This window comes from Grammomys surdaster, unplaced genomic scaffold (genome assembly GCF_004785775.1).
Source record: "Grammomys surdaster isolate TR1022 unplaced genomic scaffold, NIH_TR_1.0 62, whole genome shotgun sequence".
NCBI lineage: Eukaryota > Metazoa > Chordata > Mammalia > Rodentia > Muridae > Grammomys > Grammomys surdaster.
In genome coordinates, this window is record NW_021604564.1 from 17,019,384 (window position 1) to 17,033,600 (window position 14,217).

Consider the following 14,217-nt stretch of genomic DNA (forward strand, 5'->3'; position numbering starts at 1 on the left):
CTGAGTGGCTTCCTTGGAAGGCTCTAGAGCAAAAGTCGCAAGGAAATGGGCATGCTCAGACCATGTGTATGTACAATGTAGCATTTGGGGTTGCAGTTGAATTCTTGCACAGTCCTAGGTTAGTTACGACCATTGCCACTCACTGTGGAGAGGAGACTGGGCAGGGAGGAGAAACAGGCTCCAGGCCGTTCAGATGAAAAGAGGCTGTCCTAAACACAAAATGAAGTTGGGAATCGACTTCATTTCCTTAGATGTTTGACCTTATTTTTCAGCTGCTAAGAGGAAGTAAAACTATCTGACCACTTGTAGAAGACTTTATTTTTAGACGTGACTCACAATTTCAGTGGAAATTGAGTTCTGGGATGAGCATTTGGCCTCCATCTCTCCAGATTCCAGGGCTTTCTCTGCTTGTTTCCTTCTGACTCCAGTGCATACTTGGCCAAGTATGCCTCACACACTTATGGCACCAACGGTTTCTGGGTGAGAGAAAGCCGAGTCCACCCTTCATCCTGAAGTCACACATTTCTCTTTTGGATGTCTCTTTGTTCCTTCATTGACCAAAGCAGGGCTTTGGTATCTTTATTGCAGAAGTCAGAACCACGTGGCTGGAACAAGACTACTTTCATGCTCTAGACTGAGTTATGTAAGCTCCAAAAAAGCGGAGGACAACTTCGTCTGCCTCTTTCTCAGGTGAGTTGTTTTGGTGATACCTCCAGCGCTACCTATAGAAGATCCTCAAGAAGTGGTTCTGAGCTACAGGGGAATAAACGGGGGCTGCTTTTAGGATCAAAACCAAGAAAAAGTAGTTTTCTATTTGACCACTACGACAGATTTTACAGCGTGCACAGGCGTAAATGAATGGGGGAGTGTAGTGAACAGCTCTGCAAGACAGCAGGAAAAAAATGTAAGTATATGCACCATGCATGCCTGCTTTGGAAAAGAGGTCTTCAGGAGTGAAACGGTTAAAGCGCAGTGGGGACTGGCTGTGTCTGGAGGGAGTATTTATGCCTATGCCGGGAGACAGGAAGTGTGAAGTCAATGACTTGTGCTGGCAGAAAGAAGACCCAAGGGGGGGAAGGGGAGGAAGCAGGGTACCAGGGGGACGATTCTTAGTTTTTCTCTGCCTGGAAGGCTTTCTTTCATGATCGGAAGCGAGATATTGGCCAGAAAACTTCTCCCATCGCTTCAGAGAAGCTTAAAATGAGTCAAGCGTGGACTGAAGCTAAAGTTGAGAGACAGCGGCACCGTGCCCAGAACACAGTCCGAGCCTTAACATTTGAATGGAGCAAAGTGGGAACTGAGATGCCCAGACATCTAGCAACACAGTTGGTAAAGCCTTCTTACGTAATAATGATAAAAATACTTAACATTTATTTAACATTTTTACACAGGAGTGCAGGAAGAGGTTGATAGCTGTTATCTGGTGAGATTCTCAAAGACGGTGTGAGAACAGTCTCCGATTTACAAACTATCTCTCTTCACAAACACATACATGGGCTTTGCAGGCTAAGAAGTCTGCCCAAAGGAACTATATGAATAGTTTTCTCATGCCAAAGAGCAAATTTCCAAAAGTTAAGAATATTTTTTTAAAAAATGTGTAGTAAATGACTTAAGGTTTAGTTTACTTCTGTTTGGAAGGATGTGTGTGCTTGTGTGTGAAACCAATGAGGGAGAAATGCTGGATAAGATTGTACAGTAAAATAGAGGAATTGAAAACTGAATAATATTCCTTAGAACAACAAACCCCAATCTTTTAGCATTCTTTTCTATTAGTATACATATTATGTTTTCCCATAAGACAAAAAATAATTTTCAACTTATAAGTCTTAGAGTTCACATTTAATTTTTAAGACTCATACCTAGCTGAGAAAGCATATGTTCCCTAACAACCAGATGATCTCAGGTGGACGTACTAGACAATGTATGGAAGTCTGTGTCCCTTTTAAGTTCATGAGTTGGCACCATTGCCAATGGAAGTTCAGAGATGGCATGCACAGACTCAGAACCTCATGAATCGGATTGGTCCCCTTGCCACCTCAATTTTTGTTTTTCGTTTTTGAGAGAAGGTCTCATACTCCCTAGATGGCCTTGAACTGACTCTGTAGCTGAGGTTGGCTTTATACTGATGATCCTCCTGCCTCCACCCCCTCATGTGCTGGGATTACAGCAGTGAGTCGCCTATCCAGTGGATTAGTTCCCTTTTAAAAGAAGCACCGGGGAGTTAGTTTTTCCTTTATACTATGTGAGGGCTCGGTAAGGCTGTCTTCTATAAATCATAAAGTAGATCAGATGCTGAAATTGCCACTGCTTCCATCCAGGTTTGGAACTAGAAAAACTAATTTCTGAGGTTTATATGCTACCCAGCTTATGGTGTTTTGTTGTAGCAACTTGGGCAGATAAAGACAATGGATTTGTGTTCTACAATTGCACTGGCCACATGTGACTATTTAGCACTTGACACATGACTATAGTAGACAGAAGAAGTGATTCTAATTAGGTTAGTGTCTTATGACTAGTAACTACCATAGTAGCTAATCTTGATTCTTAACTTGACTGCATCTGGAATCAACCCAAGATGCTGGGTGTTACACACACACACACACACACACACACACACACACACACACACAGTATGTGTATTAAATCTATCAGTCCTATTCCTTTAGATAACCCTGCCTAATACAGATACTATGTTCAATTTGTGGCCCATCGCTTTGGAAGGACGTGGTCTACAGAACACCTAGGTGAGCCACTTGTGCAGAAAACTTTGTGGTACATAGTTACGGGAGATTTTGGCATGAGTGGCATGAAGACACATTGCAGAATGAGCTCTTCCTCTCTGTGCTCTACCACAATATTACTTATTAAGACTGTCATCTCAGGGCTTAGAGACCAAACCACTTGGGGTGGTTTCAATATGAAATTATTTCCCATAGGCTCCTGGGTCAAATGCCTGTTGGCTTTATTTTGGAAGGTGATGGAAACTTTAGAAGGCAGAGCCTCTCTAGAGGAGGTAGGTTACAAGAAGGTGCTTCTGGATCCTTTTCTTTCTCTGCTTCCTGTTTGTCAGGAGGTGAGTAGCCTCTGCCACAGGTCCCCATCATTATAAGTCTCGATCAATAGAGCCCTGGGCTTGTTAAACCATAGTATTGGAACCTCAGAACCCATGAGCTCTGAGCACCTAGCCCCTGAGGTGTTCATGTTATCTATTTGCCAGCTACGCAAACCTCAGCAACATGCTTGTGAGAATTTTTCATCCTGGGAGTGACTAGGTAACATTCCTCTCATCTCTCTTCATAAAGTCCCAGTGATAAGCCAAGGTTTGATTATGTCACTGTTCACCTGGAGGGACCAAAGAGCTTTATTAAGCTCTCAGAGAGAGCTTACTCACAGAGCAGTAGGTAAGGGGGCAGCAAGAGCCCAGATGACCTCAAAGCAGCCAGCCTGCATCATGGGTGATGGCTTCCCTCCTCTCCTAGACTTTCCAGTCCATATACTGTAGCCCCTCTCAGACCCCAGGGCCATGTGCAAATTAGGGTGGAAGTACAAACAGCTTATCAGGAGGGGTAGTCACATACTCAGGTAAGGGTCCTATGACCCTCCTGCTCTCTCCTGCTGTGAGGGAAGCTCAACAGCCAACAACTCCCGCTATGACTATCCTTTGCAACAGGCCCAGCTGAGCTTCAGAAGAAGGTGGGGGTTTGGTTCAGAGGATGTCCTGTATAACATAACCCAGGAGTCTATTGTTTCCTTTTATTATTGTAGAATTTCTGCTTGAGAGGCAGGGGATAGTTCAATGGGTAAAATGCATGTGGCACATGCATGACAATCATTTTTCACATAGAAGTCATGTGGGCTTAGAGACCAAACCACTTGGGGTGGTTTCAATATGAAATTATTTCCCATAGGCTCCTGGGTCAAATGCCTGTTGGCTTTATTTTGGAAGGTGATGGAAACTTTAGAAGGGAGAGCCTCTCTAGAGGAGGTAGGTTACAAGAAGGTGCTTCTGGATCCTTTTCTTTCTCTGCTTCCTGTTTGTCAGGAGGTGTCAGGTTCTACTATTTGTAGCTCAAGCGCTAGGGTGGAGGTAGGGAAGGGCACATCCTTGATCCTCAGAGCTCACTGGCCAGCCAGTTTAGCCCATCAGTGAGTGGTGGTTCAGTGGGAGATTCTGCCTCAAAATGGTAAAGTGGAAAGCAACTGAAAAAATACAAGATGTTGACCTCTGACCTCCACAGACACACATACAGACATATAATCCTGTGCTTTTGTGAGTGAACACACAAAAACATACATTTGCATATACCTCTCCTCCTCGACCACACACATACCACACAACACAAATTTCTACTCTAAAAGTTCTTCATCACATCTTCTCATGGTCTCCCATAGGATCATATATTCAAATTCTGGTACCCAGTTAATGGAATTTGAGGAAAAGGATTAGGAGGTGTGGCCTTGTTAGAAGAGATACGTTATTGTCTGGAGGTTTCGAAAGCCTGTGCCAGACCTAGTGTGTTTCTCTTTCTGCCTGAAATTTATGAACTTATGTGAGCTCTCAGCTACTCCAGTACCATGCCTGACTGCCTGCTGCTATGCTTCCCACCATGATGATAATGGACTATTTTAGTCAGTGTTTATTGCTGTGAAGAAACATCATGACCAAGGCAACTCTTACAGAAGCTAACATTTAATTGGGGATAGCTTACAGTTTTGAAGGTTTTAGTCCATTATCATCAATGGCAGGAAACATGGCACCTTGCAAGCAGACACATTTCTTGTGCTAGAAATGCCGAGAGTTCTATATCTTGCGTTGAAGGCAGCAGGGAGAGACTGTGTTCTACATTGGGCAGAGCTTAGGCATAGAAGATCTCAAAGTCCACCCTCATAGTGACACACTTCCTTCAGTAAGGCCACACCTACTTGAACAAGGCCACACCTCCTAGTAGAGCCATTCACTGTGGGCCAAGCATTATAACATATGAATCTATGGGGGCCAAACCTAAAACCACCACATGGACTAACCCTATGAAACTGGAAGCAACCCCTCAAATACATGCTTTCCTTTATAAGTTGCCTTGGTCATGGTATCTCTTCACAGCAATAGAACAATTACTAAGGCAGAGAATAACCTAGCATTATGTTCATGTGCGCAAATAAGTTTCAATTTTATCTTTAAACAAATGAGTGTGTTGCTGTGTATTGAGTAATAACATCTTCCTGGGATGTAGAATTGCTGATCCCAGAAAAGGAGGAGGAGAGAATTGCACTTTGAAATAACCTTTGGATTTGGGTTTCTTTTTCAAGTCTTCTGAAACTTCTTGATTGAATTTTGACAGTAAGAGATGACAATGACAGATAGTCATTGACTATCAGGAGATGCTGTTTTGTTACCAGGGGCTGCCCTGGGCTATTCCTACATTCTGAGGTGTTAGTCTTCACATACCATATGAAAACCAGTGTGATACTCTAATGTAGATACAGTCTGACCGAAGCTCTAGTCCCCCATAGACATGTGAGCTCTGTGTTCAATACTCTGGATCCTCATGGTAACCTGCTCAGACTCCCCTTTCTGGCTTCAACACCATCTTTGCATCTCTGCAGCTCAGGTCACTTTAGCTACCTTTAAGAGCTTGGTTCTGACAGAATGCCCCCCATGAAGATGGTCACACAACTAGTCTCAGTCTCAGGGTTCCTCCTGCCTCACTTTCCTCCTCCATTTTCAGCTTTCTTATCAAAGGAAAAGATGGGCCATAATGACATTTCTACACAGGTGATGATACTGAGGGATGCTCACAATGCAGCCTGTGGTGTGATGAGGAGCATGGGACCAAGGGGAATGGAGAGGTGGCTCAACATTTCTGGGCATGTTCTGCTCTTCCAGAGGACCTGAGCTTGCTTCCCAGCACTCATGCCTGGGGGCTTGCATGTACTTACAGCTCCAGGGGATCCGATGCCTCTGGTTTCAGAGGCTCCTGCACTCATGTGCACATATAGACATATATGCATAACACATAGTTAAAAATAAGTAAAATAAACTCTTTAAAAGAACACGTGTCATGGAGCAAGTTAAATTGTAATTCTGAATCTTGTGCTTCTCAGTAAATTAGGAATGACTCTATCCATCCACTGGGAGAAGGTATTAAGGGCTTGCTAGTGCCGAACAGACACACATCAGAGTACAAAACAAGAACTTCCAAACTAAAAAGGTGCCACCAGAAATGGAGTGTCTGGGTTGTCATGTGACTTCGTGGTACAGTGCTTGACTAGCAGGTATAAGGCCTTGCATCCCCCTCATGAGAAAAGGGTCTGATTTGGAGAACTAAATTTTTTTTGTTGTTTTTGTTTTTCGAGACAGGGTTTCTCTGTATAGCCCTGGCTGTCCTGGAACTCACTCTGTAGACCAGGCTGGCCTTGAACTCAGAAATCCACCTACCTCTGCCTTCCAAGTGCTGGATTAAAGGCGTGCGCCACCACTGCCCGGCAAACTAAAATTTTCTAATACTAGATGAAAATTATGTTAAAGCAAGATGAAACTCACCAAAATGTGAAGGGGTTTCTCCTCAACTTTTAAGGATTTGTTAATTGATCTCACACATAAAAATATGTTTGTGGGCTAGCAGGATGGCTTAGAGAGTAAAAGCATTTGTCTTGCAGGCCTGATGACCTGAATTCAGTGCCTAGAAGATGCCGTGGATGGCAAGACCTGCAAGTCATTTTCTGACCTCCACATATGCACATGTGTACTTATGGTCATAAAAATACATCATAAACTCATATACAATAATAAATTATACACACACATATGTACATACTTGTCAAATGTATAATGTTGGAAACCTTTGTATCAATACAAAACTTAGAGTTGATGTCATATAACTGATCTGTCTAGGTAGAAATATATCAATTAACAATGCTGATTGAAAAACCTCAAATATTACTATTATTTTTGTTTGTTTGTTTTTCAAGACAGGGTTTCTCTGTGTAGTTCTGGCTGTCCTGGAACTCACTCTGTAGACCAGGCTGGCCTCGAACTCAGAAATCTGCCTGCCTCTGCCTCCCATGTGCTGGAATTAAAGGCATGCGCCACCACTGCCCGGCCTCAAATATTATTTTTGAAGACTTATTTTAAGTTATTTTCTAAGGGACATGAGCCCTCTATATGTGTGGTTTCCCCATTCATGAATATGTTAAATTCACAGATACATCAAAATAACCGCCTCAAGAGAGCTATTTCTTCAGAACTGTAGCTTCTGGTAAGGCGTCCACACCCCATGCATGCTCCTGTGAGGACCCTAATTAATCTCGGTGGGATAGTGTTCTAGTTTGCTTTCTTCGACTGTGATAAAACACTTACCTAAGCATCTTGGGGGACAAGTGGTTATTATAGTTTAATGGTTACTGTCCATCATTGAACGAGCTCAGGACAGGAGCTCAGGACAGGAGCCTGATGCAGGCAGAGACCATGAAGGAACACTGCTGACTACCTCACTCCCACATGAGACATTACTCATGCAGATGCTTCAGAGACATGCTCACAGGTCAGTCTTAGAGAGGCAATTTCTCAACTGAAGCACCCTCTTTCCTGGTGACTCTGGTGTCACACTGACCAAAACTAAACAGTGCTACTGATCCTTCATCAATTTCACGCAAAAACACATTAATATTCTCCCATTGTCATTTTTCTTGTTTATACCAAAGACCTCACAATATAAAACGTGGTGTAGCCTTTCAATTTCCACAGTCTTTAAAAGGTTAAACATATAAAAGACCCAGGTCTCCTTCAAAATCCGAAACCTTTTAACTGTGGTGGTTTTGCAAAATAAAAACAAGTTACATGCTTTTCCTGATCTCAGTGGGAAGATCCAGGGCACAGTTAAGGTAAGAACAAAGCAAAACCAACATTCAGACATGTAAATCAAATCCAGCATCTGGGACTTATGATTTCCCAGGCTCCAAAGGGCTTGGGCAACTCCACCCCGGCTCTGCCATCTGCAGTATACAGCCTGTCTGATAGGCTCAGGCTGGCTTCACTCCACAGCATCCCACAGTCCTGGCACCTCTAACATGTTGCAATATCCACTGCAACTGAGGCTACACCTTCACCAATGGCCTCTCCAGACCTTGAATGATGCCAGCCTTCAACTTCTCTACATGACTTTCTCAATCCTGGGGTCTCCACTGCAATGGAGGCTGTACCTTCATCAATAGCCTGTCTCTAAGGCTCTCTTCAGAGACTCTGACCCTGCCTTATGGTACCAAGCCTTAACTGATCTCAATGGTCCTTTTCAAGACAAGTACTACCAGTGAGACTGTGGTTGGTAGGAGATAATTATTCTTTGGATGGCTTCCCAAGTCCTTTGGAGGAGCCCAGAAGACTGTGAGTGACTTCCAGAAGTTAGACACTAAGATTCACCATTGAACTTTGGTTTCTCTCTGATTTAATTGTGACTGTGCCTTTTTGGAGTTGTTCACTCTTGAAGTAAGAAAATATTTAACTTATTTTGACTTTGCAAGAGCCCACAGTTGTCAGAGTTTGGAGTTTGGCAGATATTTTGGAGTGTTAGAGAGATTGAGGATATTTTAGAGAGGCGTGAACTTTGAAAGAGACTTTGGATATTCTAAAGAGATTAACTTTTAAAGTGCTTGGATTTGTAAAGACTGTATGACTTTCAAAAGTTGGAATGTTTCATATTATGATATTAATATGTAATCGTGGCAATGAACAAGAAAGGGAAGGTTATATTTTTAACTGTAATGTGTTTGTGTGTTACATTAACAAGCAGTCACATTTTTATGTTTTATGGATATTTTCATAAACTTCTCAAGACCTTGAAAATCCAAAATTCATGTCTACTTGACACACACTAGAGTCATTGTAGAAGAGGGAACTTCAAATAAGAAAATGTCCTTATTAGATTGGCCTAAGAGAAAGCCTGTGGTGCATTTTTTTATTAATAAGGCAGATGTGGGAGGGTCCAGCCCATTGTAGGGAGTGTGACACCTGGGCTGGTGGTCCTCTATGCTGAAGGATAGCAGGCTCCTAGGCAAGCCATGAGAAGCAAGCTAGTAAGCAACACATTCCTACAGAGAGTGATTGCTCCAGCTTCCTTCAGTGATGGATGTAATAAGCTGTAAGGTGGAATGAACCAGTTACTTTTATCACAGCAAAAGAAATTCCAACTAAGACAGAGACTCTTAAATATAAAATCCAGCTGCCTGCCTGATGTGGTCTTGACACTCCTGGACTAGAGCTTCTGTGTGTGAGTCCTGAGGAGACACTTCACATCCCTGGACTACAGCTTCTGTGCGTGAGTCCTAAGGAGACACTTCAATTGGGCACCGTCAATTGCCCTAGTAAAGCACAGGTTTCACTTAAATAATGCTGGTGTCTTATTACTCACAGCGTATCCTGAAGCCTAAACTGAGCAGAAGCCTAAGTTGTCGGCACTGCTCTCAACGCCACCATCCAAGCCCCTACACTAGTAGATCTTCAAGTTCTAAGCCCTCATAGCTCAAAGCTCCACATGCTTCCACAGCCCCGCCCCCGCCCAAACAATACATCTGTGTCCATAGCAGCAACAGCCCACTCTCTGGTACCAATTTTTGTTTAGACAGACAACAGACAGAGAAAGTAGAAAGGAAACTAGCAGGAAAGAAGAGAATCAGCAAGAGTGGAGGGGACAAAAGAGGGTAATGGGGGTGATTGGGATCAAAATATACATGTATGAAGAATTGTTATAAAATGTTGTATATAATTAATATATACTAACAAGAAACCTTTTTAAAAATTTTCAAAAATTATGCATGCACTGAACATTACAGCTTTTCTTGCTGTTTATCCCCTAAACAGTTACATTAACAACTATTTACATAGCATTTAAATGTGTTAAGCATTTTAGTAACTAGAGATGGTTTGAATGAGTGTAGGGGGATGTGAACACATTATGAGCAAATGCTGCCATTCTTTATTGGGGGCCCCAAGGACTTTGTTTTGGCAATGTCACTGGGCACTGGTGTGGACCTCTCATAGATACCCAATGATAACTGATTTCTTTAACAAAAAAATCCAGTTTTCTCCGTGCCTGTCTTTAAGGTGTGGAGGTCTTTCTGTTGTCTTTACAACCTTATGAGCTACTTCCAGCTCCTCTCAGGTAGCTCCTCAGTGGGAAAAACATGGTGCGTATAGAAAAGACTCTGCTGTTCTTGCCAAATGCAGCCATGGAGCAGAGAGCTGCAGAGGCAGAGATGGGAGGGAGATCATGGCTGCACTGAGAAGTTGAGGCTTCTGGGAAGAAGAATTTCATCAAGCTGAATGTGTCATGAATTTTAAATATTGTGTCTTTGATTCTATAGAAGGAAAAAATAAGTATGTTGTCCTTTCTTGAAGTCTTGTGTCTGGTCATTATCCTGGCAACTCTTATGAATGGAAACTGATGTCCAGGGAGGAGGAAGAACACCGCTGGGGCTGTATGTCATGCCTTCTAGATAACACCATGGACTCACACTGCTGGGGGCTGCATGCCATGCCTTCTAGATAACTCCACAGACTCACGCAGGCTCTACCACCTAGCTTGAAAATGAGCATAGCAGTGTTCTATTTTGTGGATGTTTTTCATAAACTCCTCAAAGTCTTGGAAATCCAAACAGCATCCAAGTGTCAGTGTAAACAGATGACAATTCATTTGGTTATTAACTTTGGTGCTCTGTCCCACTACAACTACCAAGGAGCAGCAGTAAAGCCTAAAACAGCCAGAGCCTTCCCCATTGTTCCAAAAGTAGTTTTCTACCACATTTTATTATGGAAAACTTCAGACATAGTAATCTGAAATAAGGTTACTGTAGATACCCATGTACTTTTTACCAGATTCTTTCATTGTCACATTTCTTTAAAAGTCTTATCATGGTGTGTCTGTCTGTCCCTGTTTCCGTGAATCCAACCATGCATCTACTCATCATCTTGTCTATTTGTTTATCTACCTTTATCTATCCCTCTCCACCCACTCATCCATCATCCATCCATCATCCATTATTGCATTTATCCATCCTTCTACCCACTCATCATTCATGTGTCCATTCATCTGTACATCCCTTTATCTATCCACAAATGCACCCATCTATCACCCATTTATCCTCTCACTCACATAGTAACTCTTCTAATTTTGATGCATGCAAAATAACTCACTTACATTTTTTATTTTGTATTCTTCTGAGATAGCGTATTATAGTCCAGCCCTAGTTATAATATACATATTATATTAAAATTAAAATGATATAAATAACTCACCTGGCAATGGGTAAAGAGACACCTTGTTGGTGGTATCGCCTTATATCAGTAAGGGACAGAGCAGATGGCAGGCCTTTGCTCATCCTAGTTTGATGCCTGGTTTGGTGACCAAAATCATCTTATGTCTAGGACACATAAATATCAAATCAAATCAAATAAAACCCAGGCAGCACAGCACAGGAAGAGAAAGACAGAGATCTGCAGACTGCCATGCCACCCACAGACCTGCCCTCCAGTGCATGGCACAGGCAGGTCACAGACACCCACTTGCTACCACATTGTGCAGCACGGATGGAGGTTGTTTCCCAGCCCCTCAGCCCGAACCATCACAATGTGCAAGTATATGGTGGGCAGTTGGGGGAGGAAAAAGTAAGTGGGCAGCTTGAGCATTATGAAGAGAGATGGAATTGGAGACTCCAGGGTAGAGAAGAGTCGCCTGTTGTAAGTGTCCAGCCTATGTTAAGGCTCCAGCCCGAGCTGCCACTGAGGGCCGTGTCTGAGTCCATAAGTACACAGCACGAGGGGTCAGTGTGGATGTCGGTGACTCATGTTGTCACTAGAGAATATGGGGATCTCCCTGGTCAGGACAGTGGCAGGGAACCACATGGATGTTCAGGGGCTGTGCATAACTAGCCCCGCCTCTCACTGGATGTGGTCTTTGGGAGAGCTGGCCCCATCTCACCAGTGGCAGCATTTGGGAGAGAGGGCCCTCTACCTTGCCCAGGAAGCACAGTGGAGATGGCTCTGGTGGTGGGGATGGGGGTAAGCCAGTCCGAAGGGCATGTGTCAGGGGCAGCCCTGCTTATACACTGAAGGCCTAAAATCAGCCATAGGCCTAAAATCAGCAATAGGACTGACATACATGCCTGCTAACATAAAGTCTTGGGTCTCTGTGGAAAAACACTGAAACAGATGTCTAGAAGCTATTATAAACAAGCAGCTTTGGTGGAAAATTGCCAGGCTAAATAGCCATAGACCTTGTAGATAGGTAACCTTGGTGGATAGTACCAACTTAGATAAGGACAAGTGAATCATAGTCAGAGTCATAGTGACATGTCCCTTGAACCTTCATCCAGCTGATACTCTGTTCTGGAAGATATCTGTACTCCCCCTGAACACCCACATTTCTGCATCATCCCCTTCCCCACATCCTGCCTTTTTTGTGAATATAACCCCTGTGTGAAAAAGTAAAAATTGCAATCTGATCAGACTATAGACAGATTGTCATTTCTTGTGTTCGCCTGTTTCACCTATCTTCTCTTTCAGGTGATCTCCCCGGACAGGACAGGCATGAGTGTGGGAGAGATAACCTCATCACTCAACTGCTGCGGGGTGGCACCAGTGCAAGGTGATGCTCACCCCATCTCCCCTGCAGCTTGCCACCTCTGGCAGTTGGGAAGGCTGTCCATAAGCTCTGGAGAACTAGCCCTGGTCTCACCATTCAGTACTTGGTGGATCATGAACAGAGGTACAGGTGAACCAGAGGGAGAGAGAACAAGAGCATGAGAGAGCTGGTCCCACCACCTCTGACATGAGAGGTGACCTTAGAGAGCTGACCTGGCAGTCAGCTGACTCTGCCTCTCACTCAGAAGTGGCTGCAGTACTCGAGAGAGTGGGCCTTGAATCTCACTTTGGTGACACAGTAGTGCTGGTTCTGGTAGCAAAGGCAAGGGTAAGCCCCAAGGATGTGGGAGCAGGAGAGCTGGCCCAGCCCCTCACAGGATGTGGCACTTGGGAGATTGGGTCTCGAACTATGATTGGGCAGCACAGTGGAGCTGGTTTTGGAGGCATAGGTGCAGGTGAGATGGCCCTAAGGCCATGACAGCAGGAGATCTGACTCTGCCTCCTAACTGTGGCAGCAGCATTGAGTGGCCTAGTCAGAGCAGTGCTGGAGAGCTCGCCCTGGTAGTACAGATAAGGAGAGCTGGCTGGCTGACCAGCTCAGCTACAAACAGACCCAGATCCAGGGCTCTGAGTTAGACCAACCCAAAATCTACATCATTTGCAGATGACTGGGATGTGTGAAAGAGCCAGACCTGCTGTTCCAAAGCTGCAGGACACAGGGCAACAACAGGACAACTGGGAGGAGACCCAATGAAGATTCAATACTGATGGTGTCACAGAAGCCAAAGACCTCAAACCAGACCAAAGACTCATTGCCATGAACATTTGTAAGAGAAGTTGTGTGGTCAGAGGGATATACTATGGGACACACTGTGACACACTACAGCTTCCATGATGCGATGTTTTCTATACTTTGTGTTTTATTTTGGGGGGGTTGCAAGGGTGAAGGGTGGATATGAGGGGATGGGGAGATAAATGAGACTGGAGTACATGATATGGAATTCACAAAGAATCAATAAAGTTAAAACAATAATATAAATAGTTATTCAACTAGTTAAATAAATTCAATATTTATATTTGGGATTTCTTCTGATACATGTAATATACACATAAAATGCAAAAATATTAAATATACATTGCTGAGTTTTGATAAATAAACTTACTGATGTGACTCAAATTCCATCAAGACATAGATCTTGTGCTGGAGAGAGAACTTGCTGGTTAAAAGTACTTGCTTCTCTTGCAGAAGACTCGAGTTCATTTCTCAGCACCCACACAGTGGCTCACAACGCCTGCAGCCCCAATTCCAGAGAATCTGATGTCTTCTCCAGTCTCCACAGGAACACCTCAGACATAGGATACAGACATACATAAAGGCAAAACACTCGTATACATAAAATAAAAATACATATATCTTGTTTTGCAAAAGGATACTGAACTTGTCATGCCTTGAACCTCAATACTCAAGAGGCAGAGGCAGGTGGATCTCTATGAGTTTGAGGCCAGTCTAGTCTACTACACAGTGAGTTTCAGGCTGACCAGAGCTGCACATACTCAGTAAATAAAGAATAAAAAGGCATAAATGA

General features: G+C 43.5%; 1 long non-coding RNA gene and 1 other non-coding gene across 2 annotated transcripts; both read left to right on the forward strand.

Annotated features, from left to right (window-relative positions):
* The first annotated feature begins 355 nt into the window (after positions 1–355).
* LOC114618909 lies at positions 356–13,555 on the forward strand. The gene is made up of 6 exons (XR_003711040.1): positions 356–480; positions 589–690; positions 831–904; positions 1,132–1,329; positions 12,554–12,635; positions 13,296–13,555. It is a non-coding gene; the product is annotated as an uncharacterized LOC114618909 (long non-coding RNA).
* On the forward strand, positions 11,282–11,425 carry LOC114619333. The gene has a single exon (XR_003711119.1). It is a non-coding gene; the product is annotated as a small nucleolar RNA SNORA48 (small nucleolar RNA).
* Positions 13,556–14,217: the final 662 nt, after the last annotated feature.